Raw genomic sequence first — 17,306 nt, 5'->3', positions numbered from 1 at the left:
AATTATGGTGGTCTCTCATGTACCATGAAAGGAAAAAGAAATAGCCATAACCTATTATTTGCTTAAACTTTAAGTAAGGTGCCTACCTCATCACTTATTTAGTCAAGTATAGACCTCCTATTCTGGGAGGAAAATCTACAGGAAATAGTCCCTTTAGAAATTAGAATTTAAACTGTATTTCAATCACAACTCTTTTTAGAGTATTCAGTGAACTACTGGAGACGATGAACATGTTAAATTCTTGTCTGGTAGTTCCTTTATTGTTATAATTGCACTATGGTAAATACAAACCAATCTCAAGCTAAGTTGTTTATTTTTTACAATTTCCACAAATGTTTAAAGGCTTATAAATTAGTTCCATTAAAGTCATCTGGCTGAAAGGCTGAAGACCAGCTGTCAACTCTAATACACAAGGGACAAAAAAAAAGGGCTACACAATTAACCCCCAATTTTATATATGTATTGTGATAAGATTTTGGATCATAGTGTCATACATACAACAGCCTGCTTTTAGTATTTCCCAAATTGGTAGCACTTTGTTTTCTGTAGTATAACACTCCCTTAAAGAGAAGAAATTCCAAAGATCAAGTTCTTAAGTGTTTTTTTTTTAATTTTTATTTTGAAATAATTTCAAACACATAGGACAGTTGCAAACACAATACCAACCCCATACAGAGAACTCCAACACCCCCCAACCCCAGATATCCGTATCTACCAATTTTACATTTTGCTACCTTTACAGTACCTTCCTTTTTCTCTCCCTCCTTCCTTCCTTCCTTCTCTCCCTCCTTCCCTCCCTTCCTCCGCCTCTCTTTCTTTCAACTATATCTATCAATTATCTATCTACCCATTTATCATCTTCTGAACATTTGAGAGCAGGCTGCTATATATCCTACTCCTTGAACTCATAACACTTCCATGTACATTTCCTATGGACAAGGATATTCACTTATGTCATTAACTTAACTGCAGTTAATTCAAGAAAATTAATATGGATATAAAGCTTAAATTCTATGTTCCAATTTTTCCTTATGCCCCATTTGAGCTTTTTTCCTTCATTCTTAGATCACTCCAGTATCATACATTGCTTTGTCATTAACTCTTAACTCTTTTTTTAAATTAACTATATTAAAAAATTTTTTTAAAAAAAGATAAACAATTAAAAAAACATTTCAAACAAACCATAACAAGGAAGTAAGAAAAAGACAACCAACTTAAAACAACTACTTTACTTCTGACATGTTCCTACTCTACCCCAAGAAAATAACCTAATATAGCAACATTGCTGTGAACTTGTTCCTACCATACCCATCAGAAATTAACAAACCATAGTCATTCCTGGGCATTCCCAGAACGTTAAATTTACCCATGATAGCTCATCTGTTCTTACTGGGTTATCGTTCCCCCTTCATTAACTGCTCTCTATCGCTAGTTCCCCTACATTCTACATTATAAACCATTTATTTTAGGAGTGTGTTGTTTAACCTCCAGTTGTTTGTGAATTTTCTAAGTCTCTGATGGTTATTGACTTCTAAATGTATTCCATTGTGGTCAGAGAATGTGCTTTGAATAATTCCAATTTTTTAAATTTATTGAGGCTTGTTTTGTGTCCCAGCATATGGTCTATTTTGGAGAAAGTTCCGTGATCACTAGAGAAGAATGTGTATAATGTCCTTTATTGAACCAATATTGAATCTCTTTAGTATTGACCCTTTCTCCATCTCTCTCTCTCCTTTCTTTGTTTCTCTGTCTGTAGCGCTACCTTTAGTATCTGAAGTAGGGCAGGACTTTTATTAGCAAAATCTCTCAGCATTTGTTTGTCTGTGAAAAATTTAAGCTCTTCCTCAAATTTGAAGGAGAGCTTTGCTGGATAAAGTATTCTTGGTTGGAAATTTTTCTCTCTTAAGATTTTAAATATGTCATGCCACTGCCTTCTCGCCTCCATGATGGCTGCTGAGTAGTCACTACTTAGTCTTATGTTGTTTCCTTTGTATGTGGTGAATTGCTTTTCTCTTGCTGCTTTCAGAACTTGCTCCTTCTCTTCAGTATTTGAGAGCCTGATCAGAATATGTCTTGGAGTGGGTTTATTTGGATTTATGCCATTTGGAGTCCGCTGGGCATTTATGCTTTGTGTATTTATATTGTGTAGAAGGTTTAGGAAGTTTTCCCCAACAATTTCTTTGAATATACTTTCTTGACCTTTACCCTTCTCTTCCCCTTCTGGGATACCAATGAGTCTTATATTTGGATGTTTTATTTTATCTTTCATATCCCTGAGGTACATTTTGATTTTTTTCCCCATTCTTTCTTTTGTTCTTTCATTTTCCATTCTGTGGTCCTCGAGATCACTGATTCATTGTTCAGCTTCCTCTAGTCTTGTACTATGAGTATCCAGAATCTTTTTAATTTGGTCAACAGTTTCTTTAATTTCCATAAGATCATCTATTTTTTTATTTTTTCTTGCAATGTCTTCTTTATGCTCTTCTAGGGTCTTCTTGATGTCCTTTGTATCCTGTGCCATGCTCTTCTTCATGTCCTTTATATCCTGTGCCATGCTCTCGTTGTTTGTCTTTAGTTCTTTGATTAATTGCTCCAAGAACTGTGTCTCCTCTGATCTTCTTTTGAGTTGGGTGTTTGGGTTTGGGTTATCCGTATCATCTGGTTTTATCATATGCTTTAAAATTTTCTGTTGTTTTTGGCCTCTTGGCGTTTGCTTTACTTGACAGGGTTCTTTTAGGATATGTAGGATTATTCGAAGACAAATCTCTAATTTGTCAGATCTACAGCTTGGTGGTGTACACTTTCTCTAATTAACCAGCAGGTGGTGCCTGTGAGTCACCTATTCCCCTCAAGTCAGTTCTCCCCAACTTCGTCTTTGTGGTGTGTGGGGGTCTGATTCTTGTGGGGTCCAACTGGTGCACCAAGTTTGAGTGTGTTGTTGGTGCTGTCTGCCCTGAATGTGGGGCGTGTGTCTGAGAGGTTAGGGAGGGAGGACAGCTTTAATAATCAAACCTCCCAGGTGTTCCTGGAGATTTAAGGCTGTTGCAGGAGCCCAAACCTTCATTTTAGTCTCGCCACAGATTGTCTCTGCCACTGACCCACAAGTCTTTGGTATTGGGGTATGGTCCCTGGAATTTCCGAGTGGTTCCCTCTTCCAAGCTGTGCCCTTCTAGGGCCTCTGCTGAGGGAAGATTGTGCTACGTCACAAGTGCGCGCCGTCCCTCAAGGGAAGTTCTGGGCCTCTGGGCCGTGTAGGTGCATTCCCAGCTGCTGTAAGGATGGCTGTATGGGTTGTGTCAATTTCCCCCTTTTTGCACAGCTCCGCTTTCCAAGCTCTGGGACAATCAGCTGTGGGTGTGTGAAAGGCTTTTGTCCACGTCCGACACTGTGGCATGTGCATGTGCCGCTGGAAACACCCGTCACACTGGGCTTCTCGGCGCAGCTCTGGGCTGTGGCGCTGGCGCCGGGCAGGAGCGTTTCCAGCCTGCCGGGAAGATGACTGCAAGGGGTGTGTTTTTTTTCCCCTTTTGGCTCCCCACTGCCTTCCTCACTCTGAGACAATTAGCAGCGGGTGCGTGAAAGCCTATCTTCCACGCGAGATAATGAAGCGTTCACACAGCCTGTTCCTGCTGCATTTCACTGTGTGGTTCTCACTGCTGTATCTGCAGCCGCTTTTGGGTTTTTTTTTTAAAAAAGAACTAGTCCGCCCTCAGTTTCCCCACACCACAGCGTGGCTGCTGGATATTCAGCGGCTTACTCACTCATTTTAGAATGCAGACTTCCAGTTTCACCAAGTGCACGGTCCCTGTGGATTTAGCAGACCTTGTCCAGCTGGTACATCTCTGGAACTGGTGTTCTGGGTCACTTTCTGGCTTTTATCTAGTATTTTTCATGGATGTGTTTTTTTGCCCTGTCTCTTCTAGCCGCCATCTTAGGTTCTCTAAGTTACTAAGTGTTAAAACAGTTGAAAGCATACAAATTGCAGCTCAATTAGCTTATATAATCTTACAAATAACAAAACAGTTAACAATGTTAACATTTTCTAGTGCTTATGTGCCAGGTACTATTCTATGCCTTTTACTTAAATTGACTCATATAATACTTACAACAACTCTGTGAAGGAAGTACCATTATTACTCCCATTTTAGGGCTGAACAGTGGCCCTAAAATAACTTTCCCAAGGTCACACAGCTAAAAAGCAGGAGGTGAGATACAAATCTATGTAGACAGATAGGTGGTTATATCCCAAAGAAAAAGAACTGCATTACACCATCTTTTATTATAATGGATTCCAGAGAGCAGACTCTACCAAGGGGTATCAAGTAGGGCCTCTTACCGCCCCTACCTCAGCTCTGATCCTTTCTCCCAACAACATTCTCACTCTGAACTAGTGTGGATGGTTTGGAGCTTTCACCTGCCCCCTGACAGGAGGTAAGGGGATCCATTAGGATGGAAGAATGAAGCAGGCCCCAAGAGGTGAACAGCAAGCCAGAGAGAGCTGAAATATATAAGCCATAGCTGGTACCTGGCAGCATGCTTCTATTTCATTCTCCTGAAGGAAGCAGCAATGAACAAGGGGAAAGGAATTGTTTTAGGAAGACAAGTTCTAGGGGAACCTCAAGTGAACCCAACAAATCTTTTTCAAAGCAATTACTATGTACCAAGCTTGGAGATAAAAAGAAGATTAAGACACTGTCTCTGCCCTCAAGCTCAGTGCAAAGTGAGGAACTTACAAATCTATGCTGCTGCATTATTGTTTAGCACCCACAGATAAAATAGCAACAGGTCAGAACAAATGGGGATTGAAATGTCACAGTTCTGATTTCCTTTCTTATGTTAGTCTTTTAACAGTAACGCATTCTGAAGCAGATGATTAAAAAAAGACATAAACTCCCAGCTTGAGAGCATGACACAATATGGTGGATGGTAAATGCAGATAAGATTGAAGTATCCCACTAATTTTCCTCAGCTAATATGGGTGAGGACTGAAGACTTTATAGCATAGTCATTTGCTGACTGGAACAATACAGTAGAGAAGGGAAAAAAATGATTAGGCAGAAGAGAGTGGTGACAATTCTAACAGAGAAGTCCTTGCAGAGGAGACCAAGGGTGGGATCCAGTGCAGAGTTGGAGGGTTTGATACAGTAATAAAAGGGAAGGCAGAGTACCCTAGAATAGTGGTGATGGAAGGATATGAAAATTCTCTTCTGAATGTTTTTATTTTTCTTTGGTGAAGTAAATAGTGAGGTCATCACCTGAGAGTAAGGAATGGGGACGCAGTATGAAATAATGTAGTTGTCTTGTGGGGTGGGAAATTCAATTGACCAGAGGAAAAAGGAAGCATTGCCAGACAGCATTTAGAGTTCTCTTGGGGTTTGTGATCATGATTCTTTTTTTTCTTATAGCTCCAATACTTATAATCCCATTAACAAACAATCATCACCCCTATCCATTACCAAATGTTCGAATTCACCATTATTAACATATCTGAACATATCAGATTATCATTCCCCCTCACCAGCTACTGTCTATCACCAGGTCCCCAATATTCTACATTATAAGACGCGATCATGATTTTTAAGTGAGATCAGTCAGCATGGCTGTGTTTTTCTCTAGCTGAATTCCGCTGCTGTAGAATAGATGGCGGGTTGAATTTAACTAGGGTTGCCAGACAAGAATGATAGAGGAGCAGGGGTCTGATTAAAATGGTAGACTACAGAATCTAACCCAGATGTAGAAGGAAGGGAATGAAGGACAGACCAAAGGAGGAAATGTTTAAGAGAGGTTTTTTGGACTCACCTGAACTTCCCCTAGGACTTGTGGGATCAAAGAATTATTGGACTGTTTGAAGTCATTTCAAAATAAAAAGTTAAAAAGAATTATTAGACTGACACTAATTGTCAGTCTAATTGGCAAGACAGGAAATGTTCGTGAAGAGTGAGATGCCTGAAATCAACATTTTTGGAAATGTTTTTGGAAAGGATGTCATTACTGATCTTCAAGATCAGTAGGACATGACTGTGAGAGTGGATAGAAAACAAGATCATTGGAAGTGATGTGGTCAAGGAACAGTGACATCAGGGTATTAGGATTATTTGTATGGATATCAAAATCACTAAGAATAATGATATGAGTGGTGGTGAGAAAAGAGTAGGCCAGGGTCCTAATGTCTTTAAAGAATGAGAGAGTTAACAAGATATCTGTAGATGCCCGCAACAAGGAGTGGTCGCAGGTATCTAATCTGATGGCATGTGCTTTAAAGGAATTGAGGATATTAGAAGAATAAGAAATGGTCTGAGATGCAATGAGGAAAAAGGATCACACTTAGTTTATAACTCTAGGTCTAGTGGTACATCGAGTAGGGGAGGAAAATATACTTACCACTTAAGAGGGTACAGAGGAAGCAGTGTCCTCAGGGTTAGTCAGGTCTCAATTAGATGAAGGAAATATTCACAGACAAGGTTTAGGACACACAGGATGTTTTGTGCCATTGCTAGTCCATGAGTACCAGAGAACACAGTGGAAGTTAGTTCAGGAAAGGATCAAACAGAAAAACAGCATTTTTTCTGAGATGTGGAGGGGATGAAAGGAGGAAGGAGAAATATAATGTGGTGGTTAAGAGCACAGATCTTAGTGTAAGAGCTCTTGGTTCAAGACTGGGTTCTACCACTTATGGCATGATTCTAAGCTGGTTTTTCAACTAAGCCTCAGTTTCATCATCTTAAAAAGGGATAACAGAATAGCTTATTGCAATGGCTATGCACTCAAACACGAAGACTCAATATTATAAATATATTAATTCTCACCCCCTCAAAATTATTCTTAAATTTATTATGTCATTACAATTAAAACTGCAATGAGTTTTGACAAATTGATTCTAAATTTTATTTGAGAAGTGAGTGTGTGAGTAAAACTTGCATCACTGGATATTAAAACACGTTGGAAGACTACCGAAATTAAATATCTGATATTGGTGCTGGAAGAGGCAACCAGATAAATGAACAGCATAGAAAGTCTAGAAATAAATCCATATGTTCATGATAATTTAAAAAATGTGGTGTAAACCTCAAACTAGCATGGGAAAGGATGTATCATTCAATAAACAGTGTTGGGATAATTGGTGTTCCGACTTGGGAACAAACATAAAAATTTTTTCTATAATTTTAGGTAAAAGAAGGCCTGCCTAGGGATGACATGAAGAGAAAAGGTCATAAGAGGCCAACAGTTTTTTGACCACCTATTAATTAAAAATTTCTGCAAGGCAAAGAACACTATAAACAAACCAACAACTTCAATAAAGGATTTTAACTTATTTACCATCATTTCATTACTTACATGCTTGGTCCAGCTTGTCTTCATTTTAAATTTAATTTTTTTTTGTTTCCTCTCACACTACATGGACTATGGCTTTCTTTGCTCTTTGTCCCCTAAATCTGATATTATCTCAACAATACTTACACTTACATACACAAAAATTTACATAAACTCAAACACAAAGTTCTAATACCAACAAGAATAAATTGTATCTACCAACTCATTACTCCTAATAGGACTGCAGTATGTTTTTACATCCATCTTCTCATCCAAGGTTTGGGCACTATAATCTAATGCTTAATTTCTTTTATGCATCACGTTTATTCTCTATGAAGAATCATTATGGATATTGGCATTGTTTTTAACCATACTTATAAGATTTAGCTATGTTAAATGAGTATTGATACCCACGGCTTTTCTTTTTATGCTGTGACCACCCCATTCTTGAGTCATCCTTTAACCTCCCCAAAGGTAAGTGGATACTGTTTGTGCCCTTCTGCACACTAACGACAACTTGATATGCTATAAAATTCAGACATAAACCTTTTTTCTTTTCAATACTCTATAATGTTTTATTATCTATAATCATGCGATTGTTATCAAGAGAAGTCTGAAGTTAGCTTGATTTTTGTTCCCTTCTCATAACCTTTTATGTCCGTGTTTATTTGTAGGATTTTTGGCTTTAATATTTACAAATTATACCAGTCTTTGGTTGAATGTTCCTAACTTTTAAAAAATTCTGCCTAGCATTTGATCCTTTTGACCCTTCTACTCAGAGTCCAAGGAGACTTTCTAAATCTCTTTATGTCCTCTTCCATTTTCAATCTGCTGTTCACTAATACCTGCTGTAGTTGTTAACCAGGCAATGGTACTTTACATCTTTGTGGAATCTATCCTAACCTTAGATTGTTCCCTTTTCAGTACCGTCTGTTCTATTTTCAATGATCCTCATAAATCTTCTTGGGAGCATGAACCAGAAATTCCCCTAAAAATTTCTGGTTTCTTGCTGTACATCTACATATGTGGAGGCATGTAGCAGTTTTCACTTAGATACCAACATTTCACGCTTCACCTTTCAGATCTTTGCACAATTTGGGGAGGCCTTTGTTGACCACTCTATTTGAAATTGCACTACACCATCCTGGCCCCTTTCCTCTTTGGCTCGTCTCACCCTGTAACATACCATATAGTTTACTTATTTATCATGTTCATTCTGTTTCCCTCCTGCTGTGTAAATCCAACAAAGCAAGGATTTTTTTTTCTTTTAACTTTTTCCTTTGCTATTTGCCCAGCAATTATAATAGCTTCTCCACAAATTATGGCTGGGTATTGAATGAATGAATTCTGAGTGGTCCTCCTGAAGCTAGGTAACCTTTCATGGTTCCTGAGACTTTCTGGTATAAAATTACTTTTATTAATTGAAATTAGTTTGAGAGGAAAAAAGTCAAGGAGTTGGTTTTTTTTTGGGTTTTGGTATCCATGCCTGCTCTAATCCTCTAGGATAGGATAGAAGAAAAAAAATTACATCGAATGTTATTAGAGTTCTAATTCATTGATTCCATGGCTGAGAAAAATGTGAAAAGAGCCAAAGACTCAGGTAATCACCGTAAGAAGCTTGGCCCCTCTGCAGCTTCTTTTTCTTTTCTTCTTTTTCTCCTTCTTCTTCTTTTTTTTTTTTCTGTGAGACAGCCTGAAGGAGTAAGGCTCCAGCAGTTTCTGGCCTTTGCTTGGGCCAGGCCACTTACCCAGGGGCAAGTCATGGAAATTCTCAGCTCTTTATCTCAATGGTTCTGAATCCCATCAGATACAACATCCCCTCTTTTTATAACAAATATTTTATAATATCTCTTTTACTATCTTGAAATTAATGCAACCTACTCATTACACGCATTTCCAGTAAATAAATAATTGGAAAATAACTTTAAAAAGAATGTATTTCAACGTAAATTCTTGGGCGTGACCAGACTAAAAGACATAATGAAGCAGCTAGAGCCTTCCACCTTCTTGTAAGAGTTGGATTTAAACGATGAAAAAAAAAATAGCCAACCAAATATTATGACTCTTTATATTCGACATTTTTGAAATAAAGGTTTCTGATAGTCAGCCTCCAGGGTGACCCTCCAATGATCTCTACCTCCTGGTAGTCACATCCTTGTGTAGTTCCTCCCACACTGTAACAGGGTTGGTCTGTTTGACCAATATTGTATGGCAGAAGTGATGATATGTCACTTCTGAGATTAGTTTATAAAAGACTGCAGCTTCCCTCTTGGGCTTTCTTGCTCTGGGGGAACAAGCTGCCAATGCGAGCAGTTCCTAAGGAGAGACCCAGTGGTGAGGAAATGAAATCTCCATCCAACAGCCAGCAAAGCTGGTCCAAAACCATGTGAGCTTGGAAGCGAATTCTCTAGCCCCAGTTGAGCAGTGAGATGACAAGAGCATTAATCTCGTGGTATAATGAAAACTTGGCTGGTCTTTGCCCTAGGGCCTAGGGAAGCACCTCTAAATCTTTGGAATTTCCAGTTGTAGGAATGTCTTTTGTTCTCCAGGGTGGGCCAGAACCTTACCTCAGTTACGTAGTGGAGCCAATCACCAACCGTGTGATTAGGGAGCTCTGCCTTTGAGCAGCTTCATATCAGCTCAACTCCCTGACCTCTGGGAGGGGAGGGGGTCTGAAGATTGAGTTCAACTAGGCAGGCACTGATTCCACTGAAAATGCCTACACTGGAACCCCATATAAACTTGGTACATTCGAAGCTCCAGAGAGATTCCATGATTGATAAGAAACATGTCTATGCCAGGAAGGTGACACATTCTGACTCCAAGAGAAGCAGACATGGAAGCTTGCATCTGTGACCTCCCCACCCCCCAGACCTTACCCTATGAGTCTCTTCTTTTGACTTATCTGTATCCTCTTACTATAATAAAATTATAATCTTAAGTACAGTGCTTTCAGTGAGTTGTATGAATCGTTCTAGTGAATTACCAAACCAGGGAGTGGGGTTGGGGGTCTCCTGAATTCGCAGCCAGTTGGTAAGAAGTGCAGGTGGCCTGCACTAGTTAGGGGTGCACGAAGGGCAACCTTGTAGAGGATGGCCCTTAACTTGAAGAGTCTGGTCTAACCCAGGGTAATTAAGATTCAGAATTGAATTGGATTGAGTTATTGCAGTATTTGCAGTTGGTGTCAGAAGTTGTTATGGAAGTGGTTGAAGTTTTATTTTTTTCATTCTCAAAAAAATTTTTAATGCATTTTTAATTGTGAACTTTAACATATATACGTAACAGTGATAACTTTCAAAGTACAATTTAAGAAGTAGAGAGCAAATTTCAAAGAATGTTATAGGTTACAGTACCACAATTTCAGTTATTTCCATTATTGTAAAATATAAGATATATCCAGAAAGGTGTTAACGTTTGATGTACAGCTCAACAGGCAATTATATAGGTAATTTAAAAAACTGTTATGGGTTACAGTTTTATAGTTTCAGTTCTTTCCTTATTGTGAAACACAGGGTATAGATAAAAAGGTGAAAACTTTCAAAGCACAATTCAAAAGCTATACAGCAAATTTCAAACAATGTTATAGGTTACAATTCCACATTTCAGTTATCTCCTTCTAGCTATTCTAATACCTTAGCATCTAAAATATACATATACATATATATATATATTTATATAAAGTTTATGATTGAAGGTTTTGACACCCTCACAAGTCAACAGCTTGTCTGCAGCCTTGTGAGAGACCCTGGTCAAAACCATCACATAGTTTCTTGACCCTCAGAAACTATGTGAAAAGATAAATGTTTGTTCTCTTAAGCTGCTAAGTTTTGGGGTACTTGTTTAAATGGCAATAAATAACTGATACATGACAAAGTATATTTGTAGTGCCAGCCATAAATGCAGATTACAAAAAGCTTATAATGGTGACACAAATATCAGGAACATCAATAACTCCATTTTCCAAAATGGTGAAAACATTTGAGAAAGTTCCAAACCAAAAAGAAAAAAACAAAAAACAAAAAACAATTTTTTGAGAGGATGTATTCCTGAAAAGTTCATGTACAATAAAGCCATGCAAAAAACTTTGTGTTAATATATAAAATGGGGTTAAATTTTAGGCTCAGAGAATAAAATAGCTTTTTCAACTATATGAATATCTGGCAGGACATTTGGAAAGTCGTGAGGAACACAGGAAAATTCTTGTGTGGGACTGTCCTGCCTGTAGGCTAATGAGTATGTGTGATTTAACCCACTAAAAGGCAGTGGTACCCTGCTATAGTCATGATAACCAAAATTTCCAAAATGAGCCCTCCCCCACCGCTGGAGGGAAGGTGGGTGGGTCTTACTGTTCAGGATAAAGTTAACCTGGTATGAATCATTCTACTTGGTGTGAATTATTCCAGGACTAACTTGCAGACCTTTCAGGTCCAAACATTATGGTCTCAAGAAGTTAAGAGGGAATCTGGGTGGCTTGTCCCTAACTACCTGACAATCTTGTCCTTGTCCCCTCAGGTTGAGGTATGATAGCTTCAGGTAGCCTACTCTGCTCATTCCAGTTAAACAGCTCTTTCAGTGGAAAGGGTTTAGTTATTTTATGATTTCTAATTGCACCTGCAGCGTACCTTTAAGAAATCCATTAACGTTTCTGGTATGAGATTGGCAACTGTGGTGGTTAAAAAATATGCCCAGAAATTTTTTCATGATCCTTTCTTAAAGAGGTGTAGCTTAATTCTCCTCCTCTGGAGTATGAGCTGACTTAGTGACCTGATTTCAACAAACGGAATAAAGTGGAAGTGACAGTGTGTGACTTCGGAGACTAGGCTGCCAAAAGGCACTGCAGCTTCCTCTTGCTCGATCTCTTGGATTGTTCTGGAAGTTAGCTGCCATGTCATAAGGATACTCGAGAACCCTATGGAGAGGGCCACAGGGTAAGGAACTGAGGCCTTCTGGCAACATTCTTATGACTGAGCCATCTTGGAAGATCTCTCAGCCCAGTCATGCCTTCAAATGCCAGAATCTTGAGTGCAATTACATGCAAACCAGAGCCACCCAGCTAAACTAATCCCGAATTCCTGATCCACAGAAAATGTCAGAAAATATGTTTAAACTACTATGTTTTGGGAAAATTTGTCACTCAGCTCTAGATAACTAATAGTTATCAGCATAGAGGGTTTTCATTTCAATGACAATCCAGGAGGAGGGAGCACCAGTGTTCCTGTAATCTTGTAATCTAACCTACAAGTTGTGTCTTCTTTGAAACCAATTGCATGTGTGTGCGTGTGTGTGTGTATGTCAGGGGGAGGAGACAGCATTTCTTTCTTCTAGTTTTTCTAAAGACCCAGACTAATCTCATGAAGAAGCACTTGTATCATACTGGTTTCTCTGTTTGTATTAACTTTAATTTCCAGCCAAGTCTATTTAATAATTTAGCAATAGTTTTTGAATAATGTCCTTGTCTCAAAATTCATATTCCAAATAATCTTGATTTATCTTTTGCACCATTAAATTCTAAGTTAAATTTTGTTTAGATAGCAAAAGATACATTAATAAAGCACAGCATTACAAACTGCAATAGCAGAATTTAGTTTCTCATGTAAATATACTGTTAATAGCTCAGGTACATGACTGTGGCATTAATTTATATAACTATTCAGGCGTATTTTTTTGGATAGAAATTTCAAAAAGTAAAAAACAAATCCTATTTTCCTCAATGGGGAGAAAAGCAATTCTTCCCAAGTTAATTTATAGGGTTAGTGCAATTCCAATAAAAAAAAAAAACTTTTTTTTTTTTTTTGAGAGGTTTACAAAGTCCACTAGAAAAATCAATTTAGATCAGCTAAGAAAACTCTGGAATAATGATGAAGGGAAACTGGCCTACTCAGATACTAAAACATATTGTGAAATTATAATAATTAACACGATGTGGTACTGAGACTGGAATAAAAAATTCTGTGTGGGCAAGAATTTAGTATTATGATAAGGATATCCTCATAACTTACTGAGGAAAGACTTTCGTTTCAAATAATGTGGGGCCAATTGATTTTTAATTTATTTTTTTAGGGGATGGGGGTGTTGTTTTTATTTACACCATATACCATAATTATTTTAGATAAATCGAAACAAAATTATATTCATGTATCCCATTTCCCTTTATTATTTTTCTGCCTTATAGTTTCTATTAGTTTAAGATTATTATGGCAGTCTTCCTTTACATTCTATTAGCCAAATGGCTGACACCTGAACAATAATAAATAATATTGCTTTGGGATTCAAATAGTTTTGTAAAGAATCTGACAGTCAACAAATGGAAAGTTTAAGTATATTCTGGCTTAAGAAAAATCCATTTAATGAAAGATTTAAATAGTAGATACTCCTTGGTATTTTAAAATCATTTACACATGTTTCAAAAAAGTTCTATTTTGTTGAACTTATCCATCACTGTAAAGGTGGCTGTGCAGTTTGAAAGGCAATTAGTAACCAACATGTTTGGACCCTATTAACATCTGAGTATTTACCAGTCATAAAAGGTTTCTATGCTTTGTTTTTTGAATGCTTTAAATTTCTCATTTTAAGGTACTAGGTTAATATTTATTCCATGCCAAGTCAAGAGAATTCTGAAAGGGACCACTTAATATTTTTGCATTCATGAAATACCTTTCCTATATGGTGCGATGGGCAGAATGGCCCTTCAAAGTCCCTGGAACCTGAGCATACTATGTCACATGGCAAAAGCTTATGGACCTTAGGAAAGGGAGACTGTCCTATGATAGGTGAGTCCCTTCTCATGAACCCTTAAGCAGAGAACTTTCTCCAGCTTGAGGTAGAAGAGATGGAGCAAAATGGGAGGTCAAAGATATTCAAAGCATAAAAAGGACTCAATGCTTCATTACTGGTTTGAAGATGAAGGAGGCAGATGAGGAGGAATGCAGGCAGCTTTAAGGAGCTGAAAGAGGCTCCTGGGTGACAGCCAGTAAGGAATGGGACCTCACTTCTACCACTGCAAGAAAATAGGAAGAATTGTGTTCATATAATGAATTTACAAACATTATTACACTACTACCCATTTTTATTTTATAAAAACTCAGTAGCAATCAAGGTAATCTGAAAAGCACAAAACCTGGATCTATGAAAAATGACCTTCATATTAGTCTTGTGTTAAAGCCACTACACCAGAGATTTGTCCCAGTAATTGAAACTAATCTGAATCAACTTCTTTGATATATATGCTAGTAAATTAGGAATAAGTGAATAAACTCATTCCCAAGACTCAGAAAATAACTCCAGGGCATGTTTTGTTAGTGGCAGAATTACCCCAAAGTACACAGAGGAACATAATCACTGAGAAGGCAGCAAGCAATAATTTAGCACTATGCATGAGTAAGTAACCTTGTGATGATTATACTATGAGAAGGAAGTTAATATAGGTGACCCTGATTAAATTACTTTCATATATGTGGCAAAGTTATAGAAGGATAGAAATGACCAGCAACCGCCCAACCAAAAATACAGCCTGAATTGGAACATGTGACAATCTGACAGGAAAAGAGGCACAAGGATACACAGCAAGAGGTTCCTAAAAAAACAGTGATTACAACCACAAACCAAAGGTTGATTTTCATGTTTAAAAAGTTTGGATGAGATAGCTGATGTACACCTGCACAGATGACAGCAATTCTCATCACAGTCATCTATGATGAATAGGAAGTATTATCAAAGAGAGTAAGAGAGTACCCTTGGCATCAAGCAAAAAAAAAAAAAAACAAAAAAAAAAAAACTTCAAAAACCAAAAGTGACTGAGAAAAATGAGTATATATAAAAAAAATGTATACCTAATCCACGGGTCTTAATTCTAAAACATAACTCTGATCACCTGTTCTCCATGAAAACTTCAAAAGGTTTGTCCTAGCCCAAAGAACCCCACCCCCCAAGTCCTCCACTCAGGCTTCATCTAATGAAGTTCTAATCAAACTTGCAATTTTGTATTTCACGTATACACTCGAGTTATACCGAATAAGCTGCTATTTCCCAAATCCAAACTGTGTTTTTCTTCTCCTGCCATTTTGCTTATGTTTGTTCTCTGCCCATGGAGATCCTACGATCCTTCAAGTTTCACCCCTTAACATCTTCCCAGCATTTCCTGACCCTACAGCCACATGTAGTCGCTACTCTGGCATCTTTTTTTTTGCTCTTATCAAAATCATTCTATCCAGTCTAGAACTGTTACTATTCTTGTACCTCCCCATGATATTCTAAATTCTTTTAAGAAGAAAGGATAATAAACTTATCTTTGTGGCTTACATAGAATTAAAATTAAAATAATTATAGGTTGCTGAATTAGTGACATAAAATACAGACCAAAATTCCTTAAAAGAACATACAAGGGCAAATTTATTAGAAGCCTAATAATTCAACTATTTACCATCATGATAAACATTCATATGCTTCTCCTACTGTTGATAGGAAAAAGCAGTATAAAATATAAGAAATAAAAAAGGGAATTATTCACTAGAGAGGATCATCAGACTGTGGTCTAGAAATTCTAGATCCTATTTTTAATTCTCTGGGCAGGTCACTTACCCTTTTCTTTGCCTGCTTCCTCCGTAACTAAGCACTTTACAAACGCGGTATGAGGAACAAGATCTTTGCTAATTAGTTAATATTATTAACATCTTTCGGCACATTCCTTCCTTTAAAAAAATATTGATTTGAGTATCATCTCTAGCCTTCCCCATGTTTACCTAAATCAGCAATGATATTCCTGATTCATGGAATACCTAAGGTCTAAGGAAGCACATTATGTAACAAAAAAGTGTATCTTCAGTTAAGGTAAAAATCTAAAACCTCTGTCTTTCCTTACCCTCACAGATTTAAGGTACTGAAACCATGGCCTCTGACCATCGCATACTCCTAATTTATACAGGGGTTTAATAATCTAGAAGCAAAGGCACATTGTGTTCTCAAGAGAGGAGTATATCCTGCGGATGGTTTGTAACAGTCTTCACGAATCAAAAAAAATTTTTTTCAGATCACTCTGGGAAGTGGAGGCGGTGCACAGAAACACTATAAAGGTAATAAAAAGTCTTGAAAAATAAAAGTGTTCAGTCGAACTCAAAAGTTTCAATCTAGAGATTTCTTAACTAGTGACGTAAGCCAAAGATTTTACAAAGTGCCATGCTTTTTCTAGGCTCTCTAGTTTGATTCTTCTCTGTGAAGTTTTCTACCAAGTTTCACTTTCCTCAATGCGTTAACTTCTTGGATCAGAACACAACCAAGGACTCGCATCAAGTCACGGGCAGTTCCTACATCTTCGGACATAATTCCCAGATAATGGCCCTTTCCACCGACAGATAACACTATACATTTAGAAACTTACTAATCAACCAAAAGCCAACAAATAAGTCCAAGCATGCATCTAACTGCAACAATATTTCTCTTCTGGCGCTTTTTCTTGGAGTATTTAAATTGTAATTGGACTCGATTCTGTGTGCTTGCAGTACTCTAAGTTAGATGACATAATAGACAAGTTCTCTTCCCTTTCCTGCTGTCACATCATCTACCTGTTGCATCACCTGGAAAGTGGTCTTCAGAATCTAGGAAAGGAGCACCACCAGGACCTCATAAATAATTCAGCGGGGCCATATTCTTGATACATTTTAGCCTCATTCATTTTAATAAGGTTGCCTAGAAGGCAAGGGTGTGTTGGCTTCTGTTCACCTTTGAAAAGATTCTAGAATGGGCATCGACAAGCTGTGACTTTCTGTACTTAGAGGGGCTTGGGAGTTTTTGAAGACGTGGACATTAAGAGATGTGCAGCGCAGTAGAAGCAGAGGAGAGGAGAGGGCAGGCAATCGGAGCAGGGGGAAATGGGGGAAGACCCGTGGTCACGGTGGTGGTGTGGTGTGGGGTGGGAATTGCGACGGCAGCTTTTCAGAATGGGCACCGCTCGTCGGCCAAGAGGTCGGGCCCAGCCGAGAGAGTGGGAGAGGTTCAATCCG

The 17,306-nt window shown here is 38.0% G+C and overlaps 1 protein-coding gene across 1 annotated transcript in view; it reads right to left on the bottom strand.

Moving 5' to 3' along the window:
- Window positions 1-17,306, bottom strand: part of DESI2 (desumoylating isopeptidase 2) — a 59,764-nt gene that overhangs the window by 41,960 nt on the left and 498 nt on the right. The gene's annotated exons all lie outside the window — the stretch shown is intronic.

The sequence above is a fragment of the Choloepus didactylus genome, chromosome 2, assembly GCF_015220235.1.
Source record: "Choloepus didactylus isolate mChoDid1 chromosome 2, mChoDid1.pri, whole genome shotgun sequence".
NCBI lineage: Eukaryota > Metazoa > Chordata > Mammalia > Pilosa > Megalonychidae > Choloepus > Choloepus didactylus.
The sequence above is the reverse complement of the archived record's forward strand: the minus strand, read 5'-3'. Positions and strand labels throughout refer to the sequence as shown.